Source organism: Schistocerca serialis, chromosome 11, assembly GCF_023864345.2.
Source record: "Schistocerca serialis cubense isolate TAMUIC-IGC-003099 chromosome 11, iqSchSeri2.2, whole genome shotgun sequence".
Taxonomy (NCBI): Eukaryota; Metazoa; Arthropoda; class Insecta; order Orthoptera; family Acrididae; genus Schistocerca; species Schistocerca serialis.
Window position 1 is genome coordinate 179,494,751 of NC_064648.1, and position 24,169 is coordinate 179,518,919.

The following is a 24,169-nucleotide window of genomic DNA, read 5'->3' on the forward strand; positions in this document are numbered from 1 at the left end:
CTTACATACTACGTAACCTAAATTAACCTAAGGACAAACACACACACACCCATTCCCGAGGGAGGTCTCGGACCTCCGCCGGGACCAGCCGCGCAGTCCATGACTGCAGCGCCCCTGACCGCTCGGCTGATCCCGCGCGGCTGGTACGGAGAATTCGAATCTGCAACGATGCACCGCGGAAATACCGACGGCAGTTGAAGGGGCATTACTGGCTGAAGTGAACACGCCGGGGTGATTCGAAAACTTTAACAAGACACGCGGCGTCAAAGACCTTAATCGAGGTGGACATCCCTCCGCGTCCTCAAGGAAGTGTCGACAGAGTGCAAACTGCATTTGAACGCAGCCCCCAAATGTCAATTCGTCGTGCGTCAAGCGAATCGCAGGACCCGCGAGATCAATTGTCCACAGAGTGTTACACAAGCGGTTCCGCCTTTCGGCGTACAAAGTGCAGATGGTCCAGTTACTGCTGCCCAAAAGTAGACCGCCGCTGTGCGGATTCGCGTTTTCCGCGCTGGCGTAGGTAGAGGGCAAGAGGCAGATTCCACACTTCTGGATTTCGGGAAAATGTTTGAGACGGTGTCCCACTGCCCGCTGTTACACTACGGGCCATTACAGTTGCTACACCAAGAAGAAATGCCCATGATAATCGGGTATGTTATACTAGAACTGACATGTGATTACATTTTCACGCAATTTGGGTGCATAGATCCTGAGAAATCAGTACCCAGAACAACCACCTCTGGCCGTAATAACGGCCTCGATACGCCTGGACATTGAGTCAGATAGAGCTCGGATGGCGTGTACAGGTACAGCTGCCCGTGCAGCTTCAACACGATACCACAGTTCATAAAGAGTAGTGACTGGCGTATTGTGACGAGCCAGTTGCTCGGCCACCATTGACCAGACGTTTTCAATTGGTGAGAGATCTGGAGAATGTGCTGACCAGGGCAGCAGTCGAACATTTTCTGTATCCAGAAAGGCCCGTACAGGACCTGAAACATGCGGTCGTGCATTATCTTGCTGAAATGCAGGTTTTTGCAGAGATCGAATGGAGGGTAGACCCACGGGTCGTAACACATTTGAAATGTAACGTCCACTGTTCAAAGTGCCGTCAATGCGAACAAGAGGTGACCGAGACGTGTAACCAATGGCACCCCCTACCATCGCGCCGGGTGATACGCCAGTATGGCGATGACGAATACACGCTTCCAATGTGCGTTCACCGCGATGTCGCCAAACACGGATGCGACCATCGTGATGCTGTAAACAGAACCTGGATTCATCCGAAAAATGACACCCAGGTTCGTTGTCGAGTACACCATCGCAGGCGCTCCTGTCTGTGATGCAGCGTCAAGGGTAACCGCAGCCACGGTCTCCGAGCTGACAGTCCGTGCTGCTGCAAACGTCGTCGAACTGTTCGTGCAGATGGTTGTTGTCATGCAAACGTTCCCATCTGTTGACTCAGGGATCGAGACGTGGCTGCACGATCCGTTACAGCCGTGGGGATAAGATGCCTGTCATCTCGACTGCTAGTGATACGAGGCCGTTGGGATCCAGCACGGCGTTCCGTATTACCCTCCATAACCCACCGATTCCATATTCTGCTAGCAGTCATTCGATCTCGACCAACGCGAGCAGCAATGTCGCGATACGATATACCGCAATCGCGATAGGCTACAATCCGACCTTTATCAAACTCGGAAACGTGACGGTACGCATTTCTCCTCCTTACACGAGGCATCACAGCAACGTTTCACCAGGCAACGCCGGTCAGCTGCTGTTTGTGTATGAGAAATCGGTTGGAAACTTTCCTCGTGTCAGCACGTTGTAGGTGTCGCCACCGGCGCCAATCTTGCGCGAACGCTCTGAATAGCTAATCATTTGCATACCACAACATCTTCTTGGTTAAATTTCGCGTCTGTAGCGCGTCATCTTCGTGGTGTAGCAATTTTAATGGCCAGCAGTGTAAAAGTCGGTTACTTCAGGGTCAGCTGCGAGCCAGACGCCCTGTAGCGTGCATTCCACGTGGCCACAAACCAGCGCCACTTGGGACTTCACTGGTCTGAAGCTCGAGCCCATTGAAGCGCAGGGTGGAGGTCTGTTGAGGTTTCTGGTGAAAGCCGGTTCTGCCTCGGTGTCAGTGATGGCCGTGTGTTGGTTAGGAGGAGGTCAGCTGACGACCTGTAAGCAACCTGTCTATCTGGTAGACACACTGGACCCACACCTGGAGTTATGGTCTGTGGTACGATTTGGTATGGCAGCGGAGGCACTCTCGTGGATAACCCACCCACCCTGGCCGCAAATTCGTACCTCAGTCTGGTAATTCGACCTGCTGTGCTGCCATTCGTGAAGAGCAATCGGGGGGGGGGGTGTTTTCCAACAGGATAACGCTCGTCCGCATACCGCTGTTGTAGCCTAATATGCTCGAAAGAGTGTCGACATGTTGCATTTTCCTGCTCGATCACCAGATCTGTGTCCAGTCGACCACGTATGGCACATCATTTGGATGACAACTCGAGCGTCATCCACAAACAGCATTAACAGTCCCTGTGTTGACCAAGTGCAACAGGCATGGGAACTCCGTCCCGGAAACTAGCATCCGGTAGCTGTGCAACACAATGCCTTCACGTTGGCATGCCTGCATGCATGCATTCAACATTCTGTTCGCTACTCCTGTTATTAATGTACCAGCATTTCACATTTGCAATGGCTCCTCTCGCGCTTACATTAACCTGTGGTCTTAATAATTTACATATGGCCGGCCGCTGTGGCCGAGCAGTCCTAGGTGCTTCAGTCTGGAACCGCGCGTCCGCTACGGTCGCAGGTTTGAATCCTGCCTCGGGCGTGGATGTGTGTGATGTCCTTAGGTTAGTTAGGTACAAGTAGTTCTAAGTTCTAGGGGACTGATGACCTCCGATGTTAAGTCCCACAGTGCTCAGAGCCATTTGAACCATTTGAACTTACATATGTCACCTACAAATACAGGGTGATTCAAAAAGAATACCACAACTTTAGGAATTTAAAACTCAGCAACGACAAAAGGCGGAGCTAAGCACTATCTGTCGGCGAATTAAGGGAGCTATAAAGTTTCATTTAGTTGTACATTTGCTCGCTTGAGGCGCTGTTGACTAGGCGTCAGCGTCAGTTGATGCTAAGATGGCCACCGCTCAACAGAAAGCTTTTTGTGTTATTGAGTACGGCAGAAGTGAATCGACGACAGTTGTTCAGCGTGCATTTCGAACGAAGTATGGTGTTAAACCTCCTGATAGGTGGTGTATAAAAAATGGAAATGTCGTGTGGCTAGGGCCTCCCGTCGGGTAGACCGTTCGCCTGGTGCAGGTCTTTCGATTTGACGCCACTTCGGCGACCTGCGCGTCGATGGGGATGAAATGATGATGATTAGGACAACACAACACCCAGTCCCTGAGCGGAGAAAATTTCCGACCCAGCCGGGAACCGAACCCGAGCCCTTAGGATTGACAGTCTGTCACGCTGACCACTCAGCTACCGGGGTGGTGTATTAAACGTTGGTATAGACAGTTTACAGAGAATGGGTGTTTGTGCAAAGGGAAAAGTTCTGGACGGCCGAGAACGAGTGATGAAAATGTAGCACGCATCCAGCAAGCATTTGTTCGCAGCCCAGGAAAATCGACTCGCAGAGCTAGCAGAGAGCTGCAAATTCCACAATCAACTGTATGGAGAGGCACATTGGCACTTATCTGTCCGTAACTACCTGAACGTCAACTACCCGAGGCGATGGATCGGCCGCCAGGCAGCCCGTGACAGAGCACTTCATCACTGGCCTCCAAGAAGCCCTGATCTTACCCCCTGCGATTTTTTCTTGTGGGGGTATGTTAAGGATATGGTGTTTCGGCCACCTCTCCCAGCCACCATTGATGATTTGAAACGAGAAATAACAGCAGCTATCCAAACTGTTACGCCTGATATGGTACAGAGAGTGTGGAACGAGTTGGAGTATCGGGTTGATATTGCTCGAGTGTCTGGAGGGGGCCATATTGAACATCTCTGAACTTGTTTTTGAGTGAAAAAAAACCTTTTTAAATACTCTTTGTAATGATGTATAACAGAAGGTTATATTATGTTTCTTTCATTAAATACACATTTTTAAATTTGTGGTATTCTTTTTGAATCACCCTGTATATTCCCAAAATGTCATCACTCTTCGTTAGCTATTTTTGGGTGTTGCGTTTCTTTTTCCGTCAGTGACCAGTTTTCCATGGGCCTGCCTATGCTACAAGATGTAGTACACATACGGCAAACAAACCCACATACGAAACAGCCAATATAAAACTTCCAGAATACCGACAATTCGAAACTCCTAGTAAAACCAGGCTTAACAAAACGCGGAAACACTGATGACGCAACTACATATGGGTGAAATGATTATTTTCAGTGTTTCAGGGACTGAGTACATCTGACAGCCACATGTTATAGCAGTAGTAGTAGTAGTAGCAGCTTTATTCATCCACAGATCTCTTTTTGCAAGGATACAGGATATGTCAAAGTATTTTCAAGTTTAGACGAATTTACAACAAGCTAATCCGTATACACATACATTTCCAGACTTCTAGTTAGAGACAATCATAAGAGTTACTAGTGGTATACAATACTTTTTTTTACAAATAACTTATTAAATAATGTAATGCTACACTGTCCACTCATATCTCACTATCAGTCTCTTTACACACTACACACACAGTGTTTCACAAACACTTCACTCACTACACACACAGACACACTGGTAATCTCTGGAACATTTTCTTTACTACAACTTCCCATTTGCTATCCTGAAAAACTGAGTCACCATTCCTCCATAATGAGTGAGATGGTGAGCTCAGAAAGAGGAAGAGGTGTTAGTACTGTGCAATGCATACCTTGGGGGTAGGTTTTTCTACAAAAGGAAACAAGAAGGAAAAAACATAGTGTGAAGGTGTTATGTGGAATGTTGGATCTTTTATAATCATTATTATTATTTATTTGTATAACATCTTTTTACCAAGCCCCTACTCTGTTTTATCTAAGTAATCCTTCACTGTATAAAATGTATTGCATAAGAGGCACTTTTTAGCTGCCTTTTTTAGATAAGTGTATTTTTGCAATTTCTTTTATCTCTTTTGATAATTTATTGTCCAGTTTGATTCCTTGTTAGAAAATGCTGTTTTGAGTTTTATGTTTATTTTTTCTTGGCGAATGTAAGTTCAGTCTAGGTCGTGTTCCATGGTCATGGACAGAACTGTTTATGTAGTAATTACGAATGTTATTTTTGATGTGTACAACTGACTGGTAAATGTATTCACATGGAGCAGTTAAAATCCCCAGTGTTATGAACAGACCTTTACAATGAGCTCGACTACCATTTTTGGTTATGATTCTTATGGGTCTTTTCTGGAGTTTGAAAATTGTGTTCATATTTTATGCATTTGTTCCCCAAAAAAGAATGCCATAGCTAAGAATTGAGTGTACATGTGAATAGTATGTAACTAAAAGGCACTGCATGTTACACATTGATGATAGGATTCTAAGAGCATAGCATGCTGATGACATTCTGTTTGCATGTACCTTTGTCTGTTCACTTTACTTCAACTGTGAATCAATATTCATTCCTAGAAATTTTGCATTTATTACACAGTCTACAGAGGTGCCATTTACATTTAATTTAACATTGTCATTTTCTCCCTTCAAACTGAAATTCATGGCATTAGTTTTCTTTATGTTCAATCTCACTTTATCGCTTATTGATCAATCATAAACTTCCTCGAGAGCTTCATTTGCTTTCTGTCAAAGGAGTTCTCTTGTTTTCTCAGTGACTATAATATTTCTGTCATCAGCGAAGAGAATTTTTTCACCGTGAGTAACACTACTGGGAAAGTCATTGATGTATATAGGGAACAGCATTGGTCCAAATATGCTACCTTGCGGAACCCCTATATTAATGTATTTTGGTACTGATAAGTGCTTTACTAAATATTTGGATCTATTTGAAGTGTGTGTTATCTCTACTCTTTGTACCCTATCTGCTAGGTATGCTCGAATCCAATCATTAGCTGTCCCTCTCACTCGTAATGCTTCTAATTTATTTAATAGAATCTTGTGGTCGACTGTATCAAAGGCGTTATAATGATCCAGAAATATGCCTGTGACACACTCATCTTTGTCAACAGCACCTTTGTGAATTCTAGTATGGCTGACTCCGTATTTTTGCCACTTCGGAAACCAAACTGTGATTCGCTTAATGGGCTCATGCATACAGGGAACAGGTCAAGACTGCAACCAAACAGAACTGCAAACGTTGCAAAGCAACTACGTCAAGGACCTCTTATAACAAAGCGCAGAAAGAAAAAGTAGGAAAATAGCAACCAAACCCACTGTCTGCCAAACAGTGGTGAGCAACTGTTGAAGTTCTTCACGGTAAATGGTAACAGCCAAACAGTTGCAGGATAAAGATTTATTAAAATGCTTGACCATGGTTTCGGTATGTCTAAATATACCTTCATCAGAAGTAAAATGCACCTGAACAGGACGACACCTTCATTACAAAAACTTACTTTTTTTAAGTAAGTGCTTTTAGTAATTTTAGTAGCTCCAACGTAGTCGAAGCCTGGATCATATCCAATGCAAGAAAACGCGCTTGGACAGTACCTGACCTAAGGACATAGCGGGCAACACAGTCCCGTTGTGAGTGTAGTAAATGTGTCTAGAAGGTGACAAATAATTAATGACCACACTTACATTTAGGTTCGCTGTATTCCTGTTAATGTCCTACTACAAAATCGAAATAATAAGTAGTATGGTACATGAAAATACAGGATAATAACAAACTTTGTCTATTTTTTTGAATGTTACACATTTTAGGTGTCCATTTAATCGCGTGGACTTCTCGGTAAGAAATCAGACTTCATCCGTAACTTTTACAAGTGTTACATTCGATATCAAGTGAACTTTGTTCATTATGGCTGCTTTCAGAGTCCCTACATTTTTCGTTAGTTCGCGTAAGCTTCAGACTTTACATAACCCCATGAAAATGTGCAGCATTTAGGCCCGGAGAATGGGGAGGCCATTCCGTGTCACCAAACGTCGAAATCACATAGCTGAGAAATGTCTGTTGCAATAATTTAAATGATTAATGGAAAATCTCATATAAAGATGTGAAACAAATACTAACAAAGAGATAGAGGGGCTGGCCAGTAGTTACCTCAGCTCAGTACAGCCGATAGATACACAAAAAACAGAACCAAAATTTACGTTCCTAGCTTTCGGAACAAATGTTCCTTCATCAGGGAGGAGAGAGTATGTGCCATTTGGCTTCTGCCACCCAACACCAGTCCCTCAGAACTGCGGAGATGGGAACTTGCACTCTAACACATCCTTTCATCCCGCCATCCCCCTGGACTGAACCTACGTTAAACCGCTTACTCTTCAGTCTTCTCCTCTTTCCCTTTCCTCTTTAGCCATTCACGCATCTTTCCATCCTACATAGTTGTGTTTATCTTTATACTATATACCTCTTTACTTCTGTATGTATCCTCTTTGGTTTGAAGCTGGCACAGTACTTACAGTAGAATATCTTTGGCTTCCCTCTGACAACCATGCCTCCATCCTTGCTACCCTCCCTGTTTTCCTTTCCCTGTTGCTTCATAACCTGGGTTGTGAGTAACCGAATCTACTTTCCCTTCTTCCCTTTCTTTCCCCTCTCTCCTCCCTGATGAAGGAACATTTGTTCCGAAAGCTAGGAACGTAAATTTTAGTTCTGTTTTTTGTGTATCTATCGGCTGTACTGAGCTGAGGTAAGTACTGGCCAGCCCCTCTATCTCTTTGTTAGTATTTGTTGCAATAATTTCCTCGTCTAGGGAATTTTGTGACCCTCTCGATCGCCTTGCTAAAGGTAATGGTCTCCAGTACTACAATTCCAACGCCCTAGCTCAGAAATAAAAAAAAATTATCTGTAAGCATTTCTATATTCCGGCATAATTGTGGTAAAGGAGTGTGACTAAAATGTTAGTTAAATGTTTATTCGACAATAAAATAGTGAAGCCATAGTCACAGTAAGTAATTTTTTTTTCTTTAAAAGAAGTGGCTAGAATACGGGTTTCAACCAACTACGTCGTCATTTTCAAATGTAGACAATCAGTTGGGGAAACACAGGGTGATTCACGAAGATATGCAAATATTTGAATATGTTATTCCACAAGTACTTAACAATCGTTACTCTTCTTTTTTTTTAGAAAAAAGAAAGAAAGAAGACAGTACTGCTGTATTCCCTTAAACTCTTTTCACAGCAGTTCCTTCTGACACGTGCACCAGCTATAACTTTGTTACCATCCCAACAGCGAGACTACAAGCGGCTGTTGCGTGCTGTTTCTATTGTTAGCTGTCTGCCTCTTCGCCACTCCTGCTACAAACTAAGTACCAGAACGAAGCACACGCGTACTTCTCTACCCTGCCCTTTCGTGGCTCGTAGGCGTACCAGCACAACTCGTTAAAGACTTGGAACATCGTCTTTGTAGTGAATAACAGCCATTACGCTCCCCTCCTTCACAGGTGAAAGCTATCCAATCTGATTTGTGAAACGGTTGCCAGGGATTTAACAGTGACAAATCACGGCGTTAGCCGTGCGAAAGCGTGGCGAGCCTTCTCCATATCGTAAAGTGCTTCCCGCAACTGGTAGCAGAGCGCCGGTTCCTACCCGTATATGGAGTGCAATCGCCCGCCACCATCGCACGTGGCATTTCCGGCTGAGGAGAAATGGTGCCCTGAACTGGCCACGCAAACTTACAGAAACGGTAAAAAAAGATGTTTTCCTTCCTAGGCCACCTACCTTCTTACACTACTGGCCATTACAATTCCCACACTACGAAGATGACGTGCTACATACGCGAAATGTAACCGACAGGAAGAAGATGCTGTGATATGCAAATGCTTAGCTTTTCAGAGCATTCACGCAAGGTTGACGCCGGTGGCGACACCTACAACGCGCTGACACGAGGAAAGTTTCCAACCGATTTCTCATACACAAACAGCAGTTGACCGGCGTAGCCTGGTGAAACGTTGTTGTGATGCCTCGTGTAAGAGGGAGAAATGCGTAACATCAAGTTTCCGACTTTGGTAAAGGTCGGATTGTAGCCTATCGCGATTGCGGTTTATCGTATCGCGACATTGCTGCTCGCGTTGGTCGAGATCCAATGACTGTTAGCAGAATATGGAATCGGTGGGTTCAGGAGGGAAATACGGAACTCCGTGCTGGATCCCAACGGCCTCGTATCACTAGCAGTCGAGATGACAGGCATCTTATCCGCACGGCTGTAACGGATCGTACAGCCACGTCTCGATCCCCGAGTCAACAGATGGGGACGTTTGCAAGACAACAACCATCTGCACGAACAGTTCGACGACGTTTGCAGCAGCACGGACTATCAGCTCAGAGACAACGGCTGGGGTTACCCTTGACGCTGCGTCACAGACAGGAGCGCCTGCGATGGTGTACTCGACGACGAACCTGGGTGCACGAATGGCAAAAACGTCTTTTTTTCGGATGAATCCAGGTTCTGTTTACACCATCGTGATGGTCGCATCCGTGTTTGGCGACATCGCGGTGAATACACATTGGAAGCGGATATTCGTCATCGCCATACTGGCGTATCACCCGGCGTGATGGTATGGGGTGCCATCGGTTACACGTCTCGCTCACCTCTTGTTCACATTGACGGCACTTTGAACAGTGGACGTTACATTTCAGATGTGTTACGACCCGTGACTCTACCCTTCATTCGATCCCTGCGAAACCCTACATTTCAGCAGGATAATGCACGACCGCATGTTGCAGGTCCCGTTCGGGCCTTTCTGGATACAGAAAATGTTCGACTGCTGCCCTGTCCAGCGCAGTCTCCAGATCTCTCACCAATTGAAAACGTCTGGTCAACGGTGGCCGAGCAGCTGGCTCGTCACAATACGCCAGTCACTACTCTGGATGAACTGTGGTATCGTGTTGAAGCTGCACGGGCAGCTGTACCTGTACACGCCATCCGAGCTCTGTTTGACTCAATGCCCAGGCGTATCGAGGCCGTTATTACGGCTGGAGGTGGTTGTTCTGGGTACTGATTTCTCAGGATCTATGCATCCAACTTGCGTGAAAATGTAATCACATGTCAGTTCTAGTATAATATATTTGTCCAGTGAATACCCGTTCATCATCTGCATTTCTTCTTGGCATAGCAATTTTAATGGCCAGTAGTGTAGTAATTTTATGCTTCCGAAGAAGGCTAGATTGATTTTGCCGGAACCTGGTAAAGACCAGAAAATTTGCGCGTTAGTTCTTCAAAACATTAGTGTATCACAGTTGCTGACGGGGCTGCAATACGCTAAGAATTCTTGTATTATTTTTCCTTGATCCCTCACTGCAAAACGTTCTACAATGCGCTAGTAACAATACCCATCAGGGATTCGCCCGTGCTACATTTACCGCAAAAATGAATCAGAATTTGGTATGAAGAACTGTTCTGTTCTAAATAGTTTCCGCGGTTTTTTAGGACATAATTGTCCGTAACTTTAAGTGTTAACCTTCCTGCCAGAAGATGGAATATCATTACAGATGTCACAAAGCCGTAACGTATACAACACACTGCTAAACAACCTGTTCTCACCGTATAAATCAGGTTCCTTCGGTTTACATACATAACAGGCACTAGAACTGCTTCCTGAGCAAACCTAAACCGGGAAGACATGTCGGATCCGACACCGCCTTGTGGCAGGAAGTTTAATATCACAAAAGTTTTTTATACTCGGTTACCGCAAAATCTGTTTTAACCCACGGTTTAAATGGCACGCTTTAAAAGTGTAAATACACTTGAAATAGAGTGAAGAGATAAAGAAATTGGTACACCTGCCTAATGTCTTGTAGCGCCCCCGCGAGCTCGCAGAAGTGCGGCGACAAGACGTGGCATGGACTCGACTAAAAATATTGCTGGAGGGAACTGACACCATGAATCCCGCAGGACTGTCCATAAATCCGTAGGGGTACGAGGCGGCGGAGATCTCTTCTGAACAACACGTTACAAGGCATCAAAGATATGCTCAATAATGTTTATTGTGGGGCGTTTGGTGGCCAGCGGAAGTGTTTAAACTCGGAAGAGTGTTCCTTGGCCCACTGTGTAGCAATTCTGCGGCGTCGCATTGTCCTGCTGGAATTGCCCAAGTCCGTCGGAATGCACAGTGGACACGAATGGATGCAGGTGATCAGACAGGATGCTTACGTACGTCTCACCTGTCAGAGTCGTATCTAGACGTATCAGGGGTCCCGTATCACTCCGACTGCGCACGCCCCACACCATTACAGAGCCTGCACCAGCTTGAACAGTCCCCTGCTGACACGCAGGGTCCACGGATTCATGAGGTTGTCTCCATACCCGTAGTTCGATACAATTTGAAACTAGACTCGTCCGACAACGTGACATGTTTCCAGTCATCAACAGACGAATGTCGGTGTTGACGGGCCCAGGAGAGGCGTAAAGCTTTGTGTCGTGCAGTCATCAAGGGTACACGACTGGACCTTCGGCTCCGAAAGCCCATATCGATGTTATTTCGTTGAACGGTTCGCACTGCGACACTTGTTTATGACCCAACACGGAAATCTGCAGCAATTTGCGGAATGGTTGCAGTTGTGTACGATGAACGATTCACTTCAGTCGTCGTCGGTCCTGTTCTTGCAGGATCTTGTCCCCGCTGCAGCGATGTCGGAGATTTGATGTTTCACCGGATTCCATATTTTGGTTACACTCGTGAAATGCTCGCTACGTCGGGGATGCTATGTCCCATCGCTCGTGCGCCGACTTTGATGCCACCTTCCAAACTCACTTAAATCCTGAACCTGCCATTGTAGCAGCGCTAACCGATCTGACAACTGCACCAGACACTTGTTGTCTGACACGGCCTGCTAAACCCGCAGCACGGGACAGGTAGTTGCAATTGTGGAAAGGGGTCAAAATAAGCGGCTGTCAGTTACACTCCAACATACAACTTTATTTATTTGACCAAACAGAACAAGAGCAAGAAAATAGAAAAAAAACAAAAAAACACAGCATTAATTTTTGGAACATAATATCCGGCTGAATACGCCATACAATCTCATGCCTTTATGACAAGGCCACTTTAATTTAAAAATCGGCTGAAGGTCCATCACTTAAGACTCAACTCAAAATAAATTTTTAAAAGGCCAAAGGCCTTACCTTAAAACAGTTCTTTAATTACGCTGAAGACACCTTAAGAGCCCCTGGGAGTAGACAACGTTCCATTAGAACTACTGACAGCCTCGGGAGAGCCAGTCCTGACAAAACTCTACCATCTGGTGAGCAAGATGTATGAAACAGGCGAAATACCCTCAGACTTCAAGAAGAATATAATAATTCCCATCCCAAAGAAAGCAGGTGTTGACAGATGCGAAAATTACCGAACTATCAGTTTAATAAGTCACAGCTGCAAAATACTAACACGAATTCTTTACAGACGAATGGAAAAACAGGTAGAAGCGGACCTCGGGGAAGATCAGTTTGGATTCCGTAGAAATGTTGGGACACGTGAGGCAATACTAACCTTACGACTTATCTTAGAAGAAAGATTAAGAAAACGCAAACCTACGTTTCTGGCATTTGTAGACTTAGAGAAAGCTTTTGACAATGTTAACTGGAATACTCTCTTTCAAATTCTGAAGGTGGCAGGGGTAAAATACAGGGAGCGAAAGGCTATTTACAATTTGCACAGAAACCAGAGGGCAGTTATAAGAGTCGAGGGGCATGAAAGGGAAGCAGTGGTTGGGAAAGGAGTGAGACAGGGTTGTAGCCTCGCCCCGATGTTATTCAATCTGTATATTGAGCAAGCAGTAAAGGAAACAAAAGAAAAATTCGGAGTAGGTATTAAAATTCATGGAGAAGGAGTAAAAACTTTGAGGTTCGCCGATGACATTGTAATTCTGTCAGAGACAGCAAAGGACTTGGAAGAGCAGTTGAACGGAATGAACAGTGTCTTGAAAGGAGGATATAAGATGAACATCAACAAAAGCAAAACAAGGATAATGGAATGTAGTCAAATTAAATCGGGTGATGCTGAGGGAATTAGATTAGGAAATGAGTTTTGCTATTTAGGGAGTAAAATAACGGATGATGGTCGAAGTAGAGAGGATATAAAATGTAGACTGGCAATGGCAAGGAAAGCGTTTCTGAAGAAGAGAAATTTGCTAACATCGAGTATAGATTTAAGTGTCACGAAGTAGTTTCTGAAAGTATTTGTATGGAGTGTAGCCATGTATGGAAGTGAAACGTGGACGATAACTAGTTTGGACAAGAAGAGAATAGAAGCTTTCGAAATGTGGTGCTACAGAAGAATGCTGAAGATAAGGTGGGTAGATCACGTAACTAATGAGGAGCTATTGAATAGGATTGGTGAAAAGAGAAGTTTGTGGCACAACTTGACTAGAAGAAGGGATCGGTTGGTAGGACATGTTCTGAGGCATCAAGGGATCACCGATCTAGTATTGGAGGGGAGCGTGGAGGGTAAAAATCGTAGAGGGAGACCAAGAGATGAATACACTAAGCAGATTCAGAAGGATGTAGGCTGCAGTAGGTACTGGGAGATGAAGAAGCTTGCACAGGATAGGGTAGCATGGAGAGCTGCATCAAGCCAGTCTCAGAACTGAAGAACACAACAACAACAACAAGAGCAAACAACTTTAATTCAAAATGGGCTGAAGGCCCATCACTTAAGACGCAACAAAATTAAATTTTTAAAAAGGTCAAAGGTTTTACTTAAAACCTTTAAATTAGGCTGAAGGCTCAAACAATCTTACACCTTAAGGGCAAAGGACCTTAATTTAAAAATCGGCTAGAAGCCATACAAATAGGAACAACAAGAACAAATAAGGAAAGGCAGTACACCCAATGGCACTGTCAAGTTTCCGAGGGCCGGCCTGGAATTCAAACACTAACGCTCGCTTATGTGAGACAGGCAGTCGGCCCAACCATTCTCGATCTGACGGCAACCCAACCGACAATCAACGGACCCACCGACGAGATAAGTTCCACTCCACCCAACCAGCACACAACATGGAGTTCAATGGAACAACGTAGAAAGTATTGCCACACACAACCAATTATACATTGAACTGTCAAACTACACACCGTGCTGGACAGCAACAACACAATGAGGAAAATACGCTGCCTGAATTTACGTCAACGGCCAGGGCAGGTAACTGTAACGTTAACCGCCGCAAGGCAGAAGATTCCGCTGGTGCACTTCGATTCGAAATAACCAAGTACAGTTTAACTCCACCAGTTGTTGTTGTTGCGGTCTTCAGTCCTGAGACTGGTTTGATGCAGCTCTCCATGCTACTCTATCCTGTGCAAGCTTCTTCATCTCCCAGTACCTACTGCAACCTACATCCTTCTGAATCTGCTTAGTGTATTCATCTCTTGGTCTCCCTCTACGATTTTTACCCTCCACGGTGCCCTCCAATGCTAAATTGGTGATCCCTCGATGCCTCAAAACATGTCCTACCAACCGATCCCTTCTTCTAGTCAAGTTGTGCCATAAACTTCTCTTCTCCCCAATCCTATTCAATACCTCCTCATTAGTTATGTGATCTACCCACCTTATATTCAGCATTCTTCTGTAGCACCACATTTCGAAAGCTTCTATTCTCTTCTTGTTCAAACTGGTTATCATCCATGTTTCACTTCCATACATGGCTACACGCCATACAAATACTTTCAGAAACGACTTCCTGACACTTAAATCTATACTCGATGTTAACAAATTTCTCTCCTTCAGAAACGCTTTCCTTGCCATTGCCAGTCTACATTTTATATCCTCTCTACTTCGACCATCATCAGTTATTTTACTCCCTAAATAGCAAAACTCCTTTACTACTTTAAGTGTCTCATTTCCTAATCTAATCCCCTCAGCATCACCCGATTTAATTTGACTACATTCCATTAGCCTCGTTTTGCTTTTGTTGATGTTCATCTTATATCCTCCTTTCAAGACACTGTCCATTCCGTTCAACTGCTCTTCCAAGTCCTTTGCTGTCTCTGACAGAATTACAATGTCATCGGCGAACCTCAAAGTTTTTACTCCTTCTCCATGAATTTTAATACCTACTCCGAACTGCTTGCTCAACATACAGATTGAATAACATCGGGGAGAGGCTACAACCCTGTCTCACTCCTTTCCCAACCACTGCTTCCCTTTCATGCCCCTCAACTCATAACTGCCATCTGGTTTCTGTACAAATTGTAAATAGCCTTTCGCTCCCTGTATTTTACCCCTGCCACCTTCAGAATTTGAAAGAGAGTATTCCAGTTAACGTTGTCAAAAGCTTTCTCTAAGTCTACAAATGCTACAAACGTAGGTTTGCCTTTCCTTAATCTTTCTTCTAACATAAGTCGTTGGGTCAGTATTGCCTCACGTGTTCCAATATTTCTACGGAATCCAAACTGATCTTCCCCGAGGTCCGCTTCTACCAGTTTTTCCATTCTTCTGTAAAGAATTCGTGTTAGTATTTTGCGGCTGTGACTTATTAAACTGATAGTTTGGTAATTTTCGCATCTGTCAACACCTGCTTTCTTTGGGATTGGAATTATTATATTCTTCTTGAAGTCTGAGGGTATTTCGCCTGTCTCATACATCTTGGTCACCAGATGGTAGAGTTTTGTCAGGACTGGCTCTCCCAAGGCCATCAGTAGTTCTAATGGAATGTTGTCTACTCCCAGGGCCTTGTTTCGACTCAGGTCTTTCAGTGCTCTGTCAAACTCTTCACGCACGCCACCAGAGGGTGGCTAAAATTTGCCAACTTGGAAACACGCGTTGTTGCCCGCGGGAATGTCCCAGCAGCCGACAACGAAATCCAAACGACACAATGTGAACAGTCTTGACCTGCTGGTAGGTTAAGTCAAAACTCAACTTTCGTGTCCGGGATCGGTGCGCCGCGGACCTCGTAGCAATGAGGACAGCACCAGACACTCCGACTGCGCGTAGACGCCGCCAGCGAGCCCGGCCAAACCACGCGCCGCGGAGATATCCTCGCTGCTTCATGCAAACCGACCAACTCTCGCACACGGCACAGCCGGAAACTATAAGTGCCAGGCCAAAGATAGTACAAGGTGCGAATATTGTTACACACCGATGCTGCCACCTGCGGAGGGAGAGGATAACAGCACAATGGCCATAGCCGCGGCAGACTGAACACAGAATAGCAACCAAGGTTTAATCCAACACGTAACATGAGCCAGCCACGGCTGATTGTCTTATATCGGCGTTGCCGGCCGCAGCGCCGTTTACATAGCTTCGCTTTTGAATACGCATACCTATGCCAGTTTCTGTGTCGCTTCAATTGACATAGTCTGAGACGTCCAAAGTCTGCCAAAAAGTGGTTTTTGCATCTTGATTTTTATTAACCTTTTAAAGGGTATCTCTCGTTTAGACCCGATCTACTGAGTCCTCGTGCTGTTGACTCCCGTTGCACCACAGTAATTCACACTTTCAAAGTATCATCTTTGTACGTCAGTATCAAAACCAGCATTTTAGCAAGCGTAAGTGATGGAGCAGCTAGGTGGAAAGAATACACTGAAAGCCTCTATGAGGGTGAAGATTTGTCTGATGTGATAGAAGAAGAAAGAGATAGGGGATCCAGTATTAGAATCGGAATTTAAAAGAGCTTTGGAGGACTTGCGGTCAAATAAGGCAGAAGGGATAGATAACATTCCATCAGAATTTCTAAAATCATTGGGGGACGTGGCAACAAAACCACTATTCACGTTGGTGTGTAGAATATATGAGTCTGGCGACATACCATCTGACTTTCGGAAAAGCATCATCCACACAATTCCGAAGACGGCAAGAGCTGACAAGTTGCGAGAATTATCGCACAATCAGCTTAACAGCTCATGCATCGAAGCTGCTTACAGGAATAACATACGGAAGAATGGAAAAGAAAATTGAGAATGCGCTAGGTGACGATCAGTTTAGCTTTAGGAAAAGTAAAGGGACGAGAGAGGCAATTCTGACGTTACGGCCAATAGTGGAAGCAAGGCTAAAGAAAAATCAAGACGCTTTCATAGGATTTGTCGACATGGAAAAAGCGTTCGACAATATAAAATGGTGCAAGCTGTTCGAGATTCTGAAAAAAGTAGGGGTAAGCTATAGGGAGAGACGGGTCATATACAATATGTACAACAACCAAGAGGGAATAATAAGAGTGGACGATCAAGAACGAAGTGCTCGTATTAAGAAGGGTGTCAGACAAGGCTGTATAGCCTTTCGCCCCTACTCTTCAATCTGTACTTCGAGGAAGCAATGATGGAAATAAAAGAAAGGTTCAGGAGTGGAATTAAAATACAAGGTGAAAGGATATCAATGATACGATTCGCTGACGACATTGCTATCCTGAGTGAAAGTGAAGAAGAATTAAATGATCTGCTGAACGGAATGAACAGTCTAATGATTACACAGTATGGTTTGAGAGTAAATCGGAGAAAGACGAAGGTAATGAGAAGTAGTAGAAATGAGAACAGCGAGAAACTTAACATCGCCCGCATCTCGTGGTCGTGCGGTAGCGTTCTCGCTTCCCACGCCCGGGTTCCCGGGTTCGATTCCCGGCGGGGTCAGGGATTTTCTCTGCCTCGTGATGGCTGGGTGTTGTGTGCTGTCCTTAGGTTAGTTAGGTTTAAGTAGTTCTAAGTTCTAGGGGACTTATGACCACAGCAGTTTAGTCCCATAGTGCTCAGAGCCATTTGAACCATTTGAAACTTAACATCAGGATTGATGGTCACGAAGTCAATGAAGTTAAGGAATTCTGCTACCTAGGCAGTAAAATAAGCAATGACGGACGGAGCAAGGAGGACATCAAAAGCAGACTCGCTATGGCAAAAAAGGCTTTTCTGGCCAAGAGAAGTCTACTAATATCAAATACCGGCCTTAATTTGAGGAAGAAATTTCTGAGGATGTACGTGTGGAGTACAGCATTGTATGGTAGTGAAACATGGACTGTGGGAAAACCGGAACAGAAGAGAATCGAAGCATTTGAGATGTGGTGCTATAGACGAATGTTGAAAATTAGGTGGACTGATAAGGTAAGGAATGAGGAGGTTCTGTGCAGAATCGGAGAGGAAAGGAAGATGTGGAAAACACTGATAAGGAGAAGGGACAGGATGATAGGACATCTGCTAAGACATGAGGGAATGAGTTGCATGGTACTAGAGGGAGCTGTAGAGGGCAAAAACTGTAGAGGAAGACAGAGATTGGAATACGTCAAGCAAATAATTGAGGACGTAGGTTGCAAGTGCTACTCTGAGATGAAGAGGTTAGCACAGGAAAGGAATTCGTGGCGGGCCGCATCAAACCAGTCAGTAGACTGATGAGAAAATAAAAAAAAAAAGTGATGCTCATTGAGTGAAAGGGGTTTACTCAGATGTGGATGTAGTGTAGCCCGTACCTGGTTGGGTCGCGGTGGTAGAGAGGGGGGGGGGGGGGGGGGGGGACAAACCGGGATATCTGCCTCGGGCGACAGTTTCAGGGGACGCCAAATTCCAAATTCATATTCTCGAAGAAAAAACAATCTTTGTTTCACAAAGCAACTAGCATCCAGCCCACGTTAGCCTATCGGTTGTTCACATGATATCGAGATGCATCCCTGCTGGTTTTTGAATATTTTTGTACACATTCTAAGATGATTTCTGAACGAATCATTAGTTGATTTTTGAATGCGTGCACAGAGTACGTAACGTTTCTGCCAGGAGAATCACCGACGCGTCTAGAAACAAAAAACTTCCCCGCAGACAAAAGGGGACGTAGCTATACGACCTGAGCCGAACAAACCCGAAAGGGTGAATGCCAAACGCTGTTTATGTGGTTGATCGGTCCTGCCATTGATAAGCGTTGTTATTAATTACTAACGAAATCTCTAGGTTCAGGCTACCGGATTGGGAATAAAGGAGTAACAGGTAAGAAAGATTACATATTATCTTTTCGGTGTATCCAACAACATGAGCTACACTACTAAGGGCCAGCTGTACAGTTCTCGGTTAGCAGCTGTTTAATTCTGCTCTCGGAATAGCGCGGAAAACACGTTGCACGAACACGTAATAACGCGTAACCGGAGAATAAACGCGGGGTAATTGACCGATGATTCTGGCAGGGTTAGTGAAGTCAACCGGAGAATAAGTTTTGACAATGGCAACAATAATCACAGAATTAGTGATGAGAAGATTGTTTGTTGGATCGAGGAAGGAGAAGAAACGGGGACATAAAGTAAACTACATACTGTCGTGTTATCTATGTGTATGAGATAGAAAAAATGGCCATTTCTTGCAAAAACAGTCTCGCTTATTTGGCGTGTGTTACAACTGCCGCAATATTAGAAAGGCCTATAGTTTTATCTAGCAGACAGTGACAAAATAGACGTAACAAATCGAGAACCCACACGAGTATTAAGAACTTTGTCAGTATTAGACAACGACTTTTGATTTATCATGTAACAAAACGTTTGACCGGACTTTGATGAGGTAACGGATTCATTCGCAAGAAAGGAAAGCACGCCGTTTAAAACTGTAGCAAGATTAGAGATAAAAGAATTTGGGGACATGAGGATTGAAGAAATGTGTACTGTTTTGCTTGTCTCTTGCCTTTACTGGTTTTACGCTTCCTATATTTAATTTTATGTCACACAAAAGAGAAAGTTATTAGATAATAGGCAATAAAGAGTGCAAATTTTCTGAAGAACTTTTAATCTCACAGACACAAATAATCCCATCCAGTATTAATTGCTTCCTTCTCCTTTTTTTTTTTTTTAAAAAAAAAGGTGGTTATCATGTCGAAACGGCTGACTGGGAGAAGGAGAGACATCATAGGACATTTTAATTTTAATTGCCCTGATTATAGGTTTGATGGCACCAATTGCAAAACATATTTGTTTGCATTCCACAGAGCGAAATACAGTGACGTGCGTTAGAAGAATGCTGTATCAAGAGGACTGCGTGACGCTGCACTTTGGCACACTTAAGACCAAACAACATGTCTTACATTTTCTAGAACTCGTATGTTTCACATAAAAAGCTCTTCAGACAGGTGAGAGCCACAAAATGAACATATATTTGAAGTTTTACAAGTTATGATGTCCTACTTCAAACGCTTGAAAGGGAGAGGGCGGCAATATAAAGATTTTTCCCGGGGTGGGAAATATCGTATATTGGGGGCTGCGTGTTGTTATCCAGTTCAACTTTGCTTCGACCACTTCATCGAAATCCCACACCTGGACTTCGAAGACTGAATAGCTGTCCATCAGTACCAGCTCAGCAGAAAAAGTTTGCAGTTAAATTAGTGTAATTATTTTAGGCAGAGTGAAATACAGCAAAGAGTCACGACATTGAAATATGCCTGTGTTCCGGTTCGTTACTTTGCCTTACCCAAGTTTCTCTCTTTGACCTTGAATAGGTGACCATTCGAATGAGTCGCGTCGTCAGACATGCAGGTTTACATGCGAATGGCTCGTGCCGTTCTGTTTTGGGTGGGCGATTTATACTGAGTGCATTTCGTGCGATTCCGAGGCTCTGGGGGTCACGCCTGTCCCTTTTGGGTAGTTGTCGATCTTGAAATACGATGTTGAACGGATTACCCTTCATGCTGTGCTCTTTTCGGGAGGCAGTTGTGTGAGCAAATGATCTGTATCATTCAATATGAACAAACGAGGAACATAGAAATAAAAGAAAAAGTTGATGCATCGGCCGGGAATCGAACCCGGGCCGCCCGCGTGGCAGGCGAGCATTCTACCACTGAACCACCGATGCTTCAAGGAAGCATGATATGTTCAGTATTTAACAATGACATGAGTGCCATGTTCTGTTTCTTTTTTTAAGTTAATCTTTGTATTTTAAATGATTCTGTTGAATTCTGTGAGATTATTTCCTAAATTATCTATTGCACCACTACGTTTAATCAACGTATTTCTCAGTATTATCGCAGAGGCCACAAACCAAAGAGGATAAAGTCAAACTATTCGCTTGAGCTCTGCGTGTACGGATGCTGAATGTTAACCCTGTCAATATCAACGCATTTTCCATAAGGTACATAACCATATTGGGGGGGGGGGGAGGAGGTACTTTGTGTCCACCTTAAAAACAATAAAAATTGGTCAGTTGATGATGTCTTATATTAACAACATAATTTTTAAATGGGTATCGATGTGTAAGTAGCGTCCAGAAAGTGGAAATATGTTTTCGCACTCTCTTAGCAATATCAACATACTTCAATAACTTGTACTACCGACGGACGATAGCTTATGACGACCCTCAAATTTATAAAACTCAAAATTTCGTTCCTTGTTGTTCACATTTGCTCACAAAATACATTTTCAAGAGATATTCATGCCTGAGAAAGTTCTTGACCCCGGAAAGACTGATTATGACTTTTATTGGGAAAAGTGCCATCTGCTACTAAAACTTAAATTTTCGGGTTAACTGTAAATTTTAAAAAAATTAAACGTTATAGAATCTGGAAGAAAACTCATTGAAAAAAAAATTTAAAATACAAAGTAATTGGCTAGACTACAATATTTTCAAAAGGTGGGCATAAGTATCACGCCAACCTCTTCTCTCGCCCTTCGTATTGCGACCGTCAGCTCCGCATTCCGACAAAGTGAGAGAATGACTTCACACAGCTTTCTTGTCTTCTTTAACAGCACATTCAAATAACGAATGAAAACTGGGCTTATTAAATGCTTCAACTTGCGTGTTTTAGTGTATCTCAGTTGGTTGTATCAATAATAGAAGCAACAAAACCGACCCATTAGAAAATCAAAATCTGGTATGTATCCAGAGTAATTCATAATGCTGGTCGTGTCGCAGTAATCAGTAAGCCTGGCCACGTAAACATTCGTTCTAGCTCTAAAAAATAATTTCTTAACGTAAAGCGGAAGTCCCTTTTTTTCCTTTGTTATCGGTACCAATTACATCTGTTTTTCAGCATAATACTTTGAGCGAAGTAGCTTCAAATTACTACAAGTGCCAATATCCGAGAATTTATTTAATTAAAATGACGCTACTTTGATTCCGATTTGATAAAATTCACTTATAGGTTTTAATTCAGAAAAAATTGAATACTGTTAGGACAAGTGCTTATAATTGGGACATAAGGAGTTAGGGTGTGTGTGTGTGTGTGTGTGTGTGTGTGTGTTTGTGTGTGCTAATAAAATTGTGAATTAACTGCAAAATCGCTGACCGCTCGTTCTTGTTTCGAAATATCTTTTTGTGCGTTATTTGGACGGTATATTGATAAACTGTAAAGGACCCATGAGTCTGGTTTTATGGAATGGAAAATATTATGTTTTTATTGTTACGACTTTTCAGCTTTGTGGCATGCGCTGATCCGAGACACCAGAACGTGCACGCCTGCGCCATCTGCCAACCCATACTCGGAGTCTGCAGCTAGTACAGATATCTGCCGCAAGATGGGAGACTCTACAGGGGACCGTTGCGACTGGTTGCCGTTCCTGGCGGGTTTAAAAGCGATTTTGATTCAGAACCAGTGATACGCGCCTCCAGGACCCTCGCTGTCTGGAATTTATTTACGGTCATCACTATTCTGAAGTCGTGTTTCGTGGCCAGGTAATTGTCTGGCGCAGTTGTTAGATCGGTTACTGCTGCTACAATGGCAGGTTACCAAGATTTGAGTTTGAACGTTGCATTACAGTCGGTGTACAAGCGATGGGAAACAGCGTCTCCGAGATAGCGATGAAGTGGGGATTTTCCCGAACGACCATTTCACGAGTGTACCGTAAATATCAGGAAACCGGTGAAATATCGTATCTCCGATATCGCTATAGGCGGGGAAAGATCCTGCTTGTCAAACAGGTAGCCCATTCCATATTAGTTTCCAATTTTACGCATTCACGTTACTGCATATATACGAATCAACGTCCAAACCCCTAAACTTTTAATATATCATATTCTGCCTGTTTACATAGTATTTGAATGCGTTTACCTATACCAGTTCCTTTGTCGCTTCTTTGTTTATAGTCTTTTTCAATGGTATCTCTAGCTTAGAACCGATCTATTGAGTCCTTGTGCTGTTGACACCCTTGCATTACACTATTTTCACTTTCAAATATACAGGGTGAGTCACCTAACGTTACCGCTTGAAATCTTTCGTAAACCACATCAGATACTGACGAACCGATTCCACAGACCGAACGTGAGAAGAGGGGCTAGCGTAATTGGTTAATACAAACCATTCAAAAATGCACGGAAGTATGTTTTTTAACACAAACCTACGTTTTTTAAATGGAACCACGTTAGTTTTGTTAGCACATCTCAACATATAAACAAATACGTAATCAGTGCCGTTTGTTGCATTGTAAAATGTTAATTACATCCGGAGATATTGTAACCTAAAGTTGACGCTTGAGTACCACTCCTCCGCTGTTCGATCGTGTGTATCGGAGAACACCGAATTACGTAGGGATCCAAAGGGAACGGTGATGGACCTTAGGTACAGAAGAGACTGGAACAGCACATTACGTCCACATGCTAACACCTTTTTATTGGTCTTTTTCACTGACGCACATGTACATTACCACGACGTGGAGGACGCATAAATTGGCCAGCCCGTTCTCCTGATCTTACACCTCTGGACTTCTTTCTGTGGGGTACGTTAAAGGAGAATGTGTACCGTGATGTGCCTACAACCCCAGAGGATATGAAACAACGTATTGTGGCAGCCTGCGGCGACATTACACCAGATGTACTGCGGCGTGTACGACATTCATTACTCCAGAGATTGCAATTGTGTGCAGCAAATGATGGCCACCACATTGAACATCTACTGGCCTGACATGTCGGGACACACTCTATTCCACTCCGTAATTGAAAACGGAAACCACGTGTGTACGTGTACCTCACCCCTCATGGTAATGTACATGTGCGTCAGTGAAAAAGACCAATGAAAAGGTGTTAGCATGTGGACGTAATGTGCTGTTCCAGTCTCTTCTGTACCTAAGGTCCATCACCGTTCCCTTTGGATCACTACGTAATTCGGTGCTCTCCGATACACACGATCGAACAGCGGAGGAGTGGTACTCAAGCGTCAACTTTAGGTTACAATATCTCCGGATGTAATT

General features: G+C 44.0%; 1 non-coding gene across 1 annotated transcript; it reads right to left on the bottom strand.

Moving 5' to 3' along the window:
- Positions 1 to 20,772: 20,772 nt before the first annotated feature.
- On the bottom strand, positions 20,773 to 20,843 carry Trnag-gcc (transfer RNA glycine (anticodon GCC)). The gene has a single exon. It is a non-coding gene; the product is annotated as a tRNA-Gly (tRNA).
- Between the last annotated feature and the right edge of the window lie 3,326 nt (positions 20,844 to 24,169).